The sequence below is a fragment of the Pyxicephalus adspersus genome, chromosome 11 (assembly GCF_032062135.1).
Source record: "Pyxicephalus adspersus chromosome 11, UCB_Pads_2.0, whole genome shotgun sequence".
In the NCBI taxonomy this organism is placed as follows: Eukaryota; Metazoa; Chordata; class Amphibia; order Anura; family Pyxicephalidae; genus Pyxicephalus; species Pyxicephalus adspersus.
Genome location: NC_092868.1, coordinates 26,828,313 through 26,835,925, shown reverse-complemented (window position 1 = coordinate 26,835,925; position 7,613 = coordinate 26,828,313).

The window sequence follows — 7,613 nt, the reverse complement described above, 5'->3', positions numbered from 1 at the left end:
GTTTTGAATCCGGGACCCGATCCATTCCAGGTTTGCTGGATCACCCAGCTTCACTGATAAAAGTGCATCCTCTCAAACCTTGGAGAACTTTATTAAATCAGGGCCATTGACTCAGCAGAACAGGGATGGTTTCATTAAAAAATAAAAAATCGTCTGGGTCCCTGGAGAAAGTCAGGTCATAGGCAATTGCTATGTTTGCCCCCATCTAAAACTGGCCCTGCAGGTAAATTGATCAGAATGCAATCCTCTGGTTGCATTATAACATAAAAAGTAAGATTACTTCAAATGTAAGGATTTTTTAGATTAGCAAATGTGGTTGTTACAGAAGGGTGAGAGGAAAATACAGTTGCAATCCTGAGAACAATAGTAGAGTACAGCTTTAAGTATTAAAGGCCATTAGGATGCAAGTGGTATGGCTGCATCAGAGGCCACCGTGTATAACATGAACCAGGCCCCTCTTCCCTTACTGCAGGCCTCCCTCGCCTTTATAGGTCCCTTTTTGTTGTGCTCAGCTTATAGCCTGCAATGAAGTGAGACTTACTATTATGCAAATAATGACTAGCAGTGATGAACTGAAATACTATCAGCAGAGCTAAGCTCAGCTTTTGGGGTCCTTTGTTATTTCTCCGTAGTCCATACTTTTATTGATGATTTAAAACTTGGGTGAATTGGGTAAGCCAACTGGAGAAGCCAGCATTAATGAATTATGCAATGACATTAGTTATTGTTAGTAAATAACACTTTTATTGTGCTATATAGAATGTTCCTGATAATAAAAGACATCTGAGTCCTAAGTGCTCTAATAACCAGTGCATTGTTACTAAGACTGTTAAAGAACGTGCAAGTTTGTAACCTGAAGGCAATTGTAAAACATATAATATTGTAGACAAACCTACAGCAGCTGTCATGGCAGTGATGTATCACTATTGTAGAACTGTCACTGTACTTGACTTCAGATCTGTGCACAGACATGTCAGAGTTCTGCAACTTATAGATGAATACATGATATTTCCAGTATTTACTAAGCTCAGACATAAAAACAAAAAACTTTGGGCAACTGCGGATGAGCAAATATATGGAGTCTTTAGGATTAGGGAGATCCAAATAAAAATACTTTACTAGGCTGCAATATCTGAACCAGAATGAACTGTTTATCAGGAGCAGAAAGTTGTAATTTCCCAGGTGGCTGTAAAGTTGCAGGTTGAAGAAGTCTGGTATAATAGTTGCTGACCCATCCACTGTAAAGATTGAGATGAGAAAAGAGATTGTTTTACACTTAATGGGCCTGATTTATTAAAGCTCTCCAAGGCTGGTGAGGATACACTTTCATCAGGGAAGCTGGGTGATTCAGCAAACTTGGAATGGATCTGGTCCAGGATTCAAAACATTTGCTAGCAAATAACTTTGAAGAAAACCATTCCAGGTTTGCTAGATCACCCAGCTTCACTGATGAAAGTGTATCATCTTCAGAGCTTGCCCAAAAGAGTACACATACCTTGTATTTGTTCCTACCTGGTCCACACACGCAGCCTTCTACAGGAGCAGGGGGACTACCAAAAGTAACTTGGCCGTGTCTCCGGACAGTGCAGCTCAACGCTCGGAGGGGGAGCTTTTTCTTCCGAGGAGGACCAGGAGACGGGCCGGGCATCGGTGTTGGTGCAGGATCCCAGGGAGCAGCTGGCAGGCCCCAGTGACTTGGGGCTGTCAGTTAAAGAGAGGCTGGGGGTCAGGTGGGGGGGACTGGGTGTGCTGCACTGGGGAAAGGGGGGTTTGCCTGGCAGGTTTTAGTTTTGTGGGGGACAGGGGTTTGGTAAAGCTCCAGTTTGCAGGGAACGGGGGGGCTTTGTGAAAAGTGGGGGGGGTTGGGAGAGGGGGAGGAGGTTGGAGGGGTGGTTGCAATACTGGACTATTTAAAGGAGGTGGTGAGTAGATTGGCTGGCAGTGGGGGTGGGGGAGTGTGGATAAGGGGATGGGGGGGGGCGGGTGCTGATGTTTGTGGTAGGGGGTCGGTGAGAGGCAAAGACATGGAGGTGGGGGGGGTCGTAAGGAGTTAATGTAGGGGGAGTAAGTGACTTGGTGCGAGGGGAGGTTTACGTGTGTTTTGAGGGGCACTAGGGGTGCACCTGAAGTAGAAGGTCCGGGAGAAGATCTGGAAAGGGAAATACATTGACATTTTTTTCACTACTACCGCTTGAACGTTTCCAGGTGGATAGTAATGTGGGGGGGAGGGGGAAGCGGGAAGACAGCGAACAGAGACGCTATGGCTTAATTCCGCGCACATTTTTCAATTGGCCAAAGGCTTTTAACATACTATTGAATGTGTTGGGGGAGAAGCAGCCGGACCAATGTTCGGCGCTATTTTGCTCGGGGGTGTGGTGGCTCCGAGACTTGCTTCCTGGTGTTTGGTTTAAATTAGGCTGGAGTCTAATTGGTTCATGGTTTCATTGGTTGTTATATTGGAAAATATGGATATTAGTTAGCTAGGTTATGTTAATGTGGGTTATTTGTTTATGGTATTTCTTTTGGAATGTAAATGTGGAAGTTTGGTTATTTATTGTTATTTAAATTGGTAAATTATTTATTTATGTTAATAAATGGGCTGCTTGCCAGAAATTTTAAGTCTAACGTGGAGTCTGTGTCTTTAATGGTTGGGATTAAGGGGTTGGTAAGAAAAAGGTGAGGGGGATAATAAAGGTGGTATATGGTATGTTATAAGAGGTTGTTGGTGAGTATTACTAGGACAGATAGAGGGTCCGAGCTACCCTGGTCATGTTCTTAAATCATTTTCTCCTCCTGCTTATCAAGAAGGTACTTGGAGCCATCATTACTGTGTATGCATGATATGACTTATCATCATAACAGCTTTATCCTCAACACAGTAGAAGAAATCCAGGGTTGTTGCAGCAGTCGGTTGATGCATCAGTAGAAACTCTAGGGCAGTCCTTCAACTTCAGGTGAGTATATGAAAAGTAACAGGTATGTTTTTGGAAGGTTTGGTAACTAAACACTTTTTTCATTTTGGGTAAAGTAGGAAATAGTGAAAACTGGGGACACAAGGCAGCACAAAAAATAATGGGCATAACTCCTTACCAATTTGTCCAAAATAAAATTTGGCTTCAATGTAATATAGGGCCCAATAACACTTATTAGGCACACATGTCCATTGCTATAGACCTTTTAGGCGTCCTGGACCACTGATTTCACGGACTCTGGACCGCGCATGTGTGTTTCACTCAAAAGGGAAGAAACTTCCCCCCCAGAGTGATGTCATGATGCAATTAAGGGTCCGAGCCTGCGATGGGAGAGTGGGTGGGTTGTGACCAGAGACCATCCTGAGCCTACAATCTGTAGGGGGGACATGGTCCAGGGCTCTGGCCAGTGTGGGCACCCCCCAGCGGGGTCCTTCCCCTGACCCCACTGGAGGGTGCACTGGCCAGAGTGGGACGGTGAGTCAGGTGTCAAGAAAATACTAATCTTCCTAATCTTCAAAGATTGGAATAACATAATTTGTACTATATTGAGCTAAGGTAAAATGGTGCTGAATTCAATGTCTGTGTTACTTTGTGAAGAGTTAAGCTTCCTGTGGATTTTGTCAAGTCAGCAAGTACCATATTGTCTATACAGACTGGGTCTTGGTAAGTATGTGTTTACATGTAGCAGCATTTGAAACAGAACTGCCAACTGTTTTTTTTACACCTTTTGTTAAACTGTTGTATTTTTTAAGACATGATAGAGAACACATTTTTTTTTATACAATTGCATGCATGGATTGCAGAAAAATAGAAAGCATTAATCAGAGAGAATGGGTAAGGTCAAGCTTTGACTTGTTAGGTGAAATCACTATTTGATTAGTAGAGCTCTCCAGCTTTTGGGTATCTGAAAATGACTCAGAGGAAATGAGCTGAAATGTGCAATCACCTTATTTATATTACTAACGTAGTCATTGGCTTTAATTCAAACTATTCCTTCTGTTTTACAAGCTGCAAGGACATTACAGGGGAATCAAAATAATCTGGCACCATACTAACTGCAGAAATTATTAATTAAAAACAAACAATGCATGATAGGTTGACAATAACATTTCGAGCCAAAGTATAGGGGCTCCATCTGGATCTACAACAGTCACAGCCAGGCTTCTGGATATTCACACCATATCTTTGGCTGGCTTTTTCGATTGTTTATAAGTACACAATTTTAGTGTTTTACCCTCCCGTACACCCTCACTCAGCTCTGTTTGGGTCACAAGAGAGCGCATACATGTGCCTTCTTTATATAAATGGCTTTCCAAAAAAAAAAATAGGTAATAGATATAACAGCAATGGTTTTAATTGCTTTGAAACTTTTGTGAAGTGGCCAATAAAAGAAACATTCATGCCGTGAATACCCTAGGTTCAATCCTTCCCTTTGAATATCCCTGTGAAGTAAGACACTTGCAACTGGATTATGTGTGCTCATGGGATGATTTTGCCACAAACTCTGTGCTATGGTGTTCACTGCTACAGCCCCTAACAGCCACCAGCCAGATGGGACGCTCTCTGCTATTTACTTTAGCAGTGGGCTCCCATCAGAGTTTGTTTTAGAGTTCTATAAATGGGTTTGCCTCTTAAAAAGTAGCAAAGTCAACCTAGGCACATTCATCCATCGTTATAGTTATTGAACTTCCCTACTGAAATGATCTCTACAGCTCATGCAAGTTTATCTATAATGCAAAGATAATGAGGATAATGTAAACTTTATCTTGGCTCAGAAAGGCAGACATTAATTGCACATTGTGAACAGTTAATGGAGGAGGCTTCATAAACAGATTCTTTTTGTTAGTTCATAATAAATATTTAAATACATTTTACAGCATCCTGCAGATAAAAAATCTGAAAGCCCAAGCTTATACAAAATGGCAGTTAAGACTCCTTAGAGAGCTGTTCTCACTTATTAAAAAGGAAAAAACAGAAGAGCAAAGACATTACTGACCACAGTGGACTTCACTAGTCATGGTCTCTGTACTCAATATTTCCCTAAAATATCTTTTAAAATAATACTGGTGGGAGCTGTCAGAACAATTCATAATAATTGCATAAATGAAAGTTACCTATGGTGAAAATGAGCTGCAATATTCACTTTAACTCACAATTCTCCCCTCCACACAGTATATCTTATTTTGCCTCATTGAGCCCAGAAGACTGAGAACATACTATTTATTTTATATTCATAAACCTACCCCTGGGAGTTTTCACCATGATGTACCTCTATAGTGTATTTTTACCAAGAGCAAAGCAGACATGATAACGCAATGCATCATCAGTGGACCATCCAAGGTTAGAGAAGAGTCAAAGAGGAAAAATATTTAGCACATCGATAAAAAGGTAGGGAAAAATACTTTGAGTGTAGGTGAATGGTGTGGGGTAAAGCTAATTACAGGAATAATAATAATATGCATATTTTCAGTTACCTGAAAAGCACTGCTCATTCAGATGATTTTGTCATAGTCATCAAATATAACTTCTGCTTATATATGTTGTCATCACATGCTTAGTTTAAAGCCTATCTCTGAACACTGGAGCATCACTGAACTGCAGATTAAGGTAAGTAAAAATGGCATTTTATTAGATAGAGCAAGAGGGTGGAAAGTAGAAAAATCCCTTTATTTTATTAGAACAATGATATCTAAAAGTATCCTAAAAATTATTGACTGCCAAAAAAACAAAACAACAAAGTTTCATGGAAGGTGAAATCATTTAAGCAAATTAAGAGTAAATACAAGAAAGATGGCCAAGAACTAAAAAAAAAAAAAAAAAAAAATAAGGGGGGTGATGGGGGGGGGGGGGGGGGGGGGGGAAGAAGTCAGGGGGGGGGGGGGGGGAAGAAGTCAGGAGAGAATGGGTTAAGAAAAATGATTGGTCCAGATAGATGGGGTGATGGGTGGAGTAAGCAATTAGGCGGGGTCAAAGGACAGCGGTATATAAGGCAGAGGTGGGAGGGCAGAGGTCAGAAAATTTGAAGGAGCAGAGGAAAAAGTTGCCCACCCTCCCTGTAGTTGGAAATTTGGGCGGTGGTAATTTGTCATGGCAGCGGGGCGGGTTTTGGGGGTCCATGATAGTGGGGTTTTTGGAACACTGGGTTGTAGTGAGGCCCGGTGGGTTTGGTGGGATACCTGCGTGTTGTCCCTGAGCCAGTGTCTTAACGGCTGGGGGCCTATTTGTAGTGTGCAGGAATGTAACATTTAGGGATGTAGTGGTACTGTCATGGACTGTCAAAAAACATGTGTTAAAAAAACTTGAAGAGTTGGAATGTATCTGTTATATTATTATTATTATTATTATTAATAATAAACAGGATTTTGTATAGCGCCAACATATTACGCAGCGCTGTACATTAAATAGGGATTGCAAATGACAGACTAATACAGACAGTGATACAGAAGGGGAGGACCCTGTCCCGAAGAGCTTACAATCTAGTAGGTGGGGGAATTGTGTTTGCGGTTGTACATTTTATAAAGAAAAAGTTAATAATGTTTTATATTTTTCTAATAAAAGGCTGCTATGGCCAGTTATATCCAAGACAGGTCTCCGTGTATTTATTAAAGGGTCAATGGGTAACGGGACGATCTGGTGGCAGAGGTAAGACGACTTTGTTATCCCCTTTACACTTGTCATGAGATCGTAGAGTCTCTTATTTGTGTAACAAAAATATAAGTGCAACAATAAGTCTAGCAATAGATGCCATACTTTGAATGGGGTGTTTCCAATATACCAGGTAGAAAAATCATATCATAATCATACATTTTATTTTTTTAAGGTGTATGACTTCTTCACAAAGCACCCTTTTATTTCTGCCAGGAAATGCCAGTGACTGAATAATTCCTATATGACTAATTCATTTTTTCTAAAGTTGTCAAATGTTTGACCTCAGTTTTGCTTTTCCAACAAACACTGCATAGTTTTACTTTTCTACTTAACAAAAAAGAATTTATGAGATAAACAGTGCATCATCTTCATTGCTCACTTTTATCTGAAAGTGCTACCTGCCTGATGGTCATATTGTTTACTTTGTCTTTAATACTTGCTGTCAGATAGAAGGCTTTGTATTGTTTAGGACATGTTCATTTAAAATCACTTTTGTAAAATCTAAAATAAAGTAATCCATTCATTTGGTTTTCACTTTTTACCAGCTTGTTTCCAAATGTTTGGATTTTATTTTTATTATGCCAATTTTATTTGCACCTCCTAGCAGTTAGGCTGCATACACACGTGCAAAAATTGTCGTTGTAAAGGATCTTTCACAGTCCTTTCCAATGACAAATGACTGCACGTTGCATGAACTAGTGTTGTACATACAGCACTGTTCTGCTCTATGGAGAGGGAAGAACCATGGAGCAGCACCCTGCTGTGCGCCCTCCCCCCCTCACTTCTATTCCGATCGTTCCTCGTCCATCGTCCATGGATCCGCCAGGACGGTCGTTTGGACGATGGACAACGGGCACTGTACACACGCCAGATTCTTGTCCGATATCAGCTCTGAGCTGATTATGAGACGGAAACCATTGCAAGGTAAACAATAGGCAGGAATTTGCTTGACAATGACTGCAAAGTTTCATTATGGTCACTCAACAAAACCAG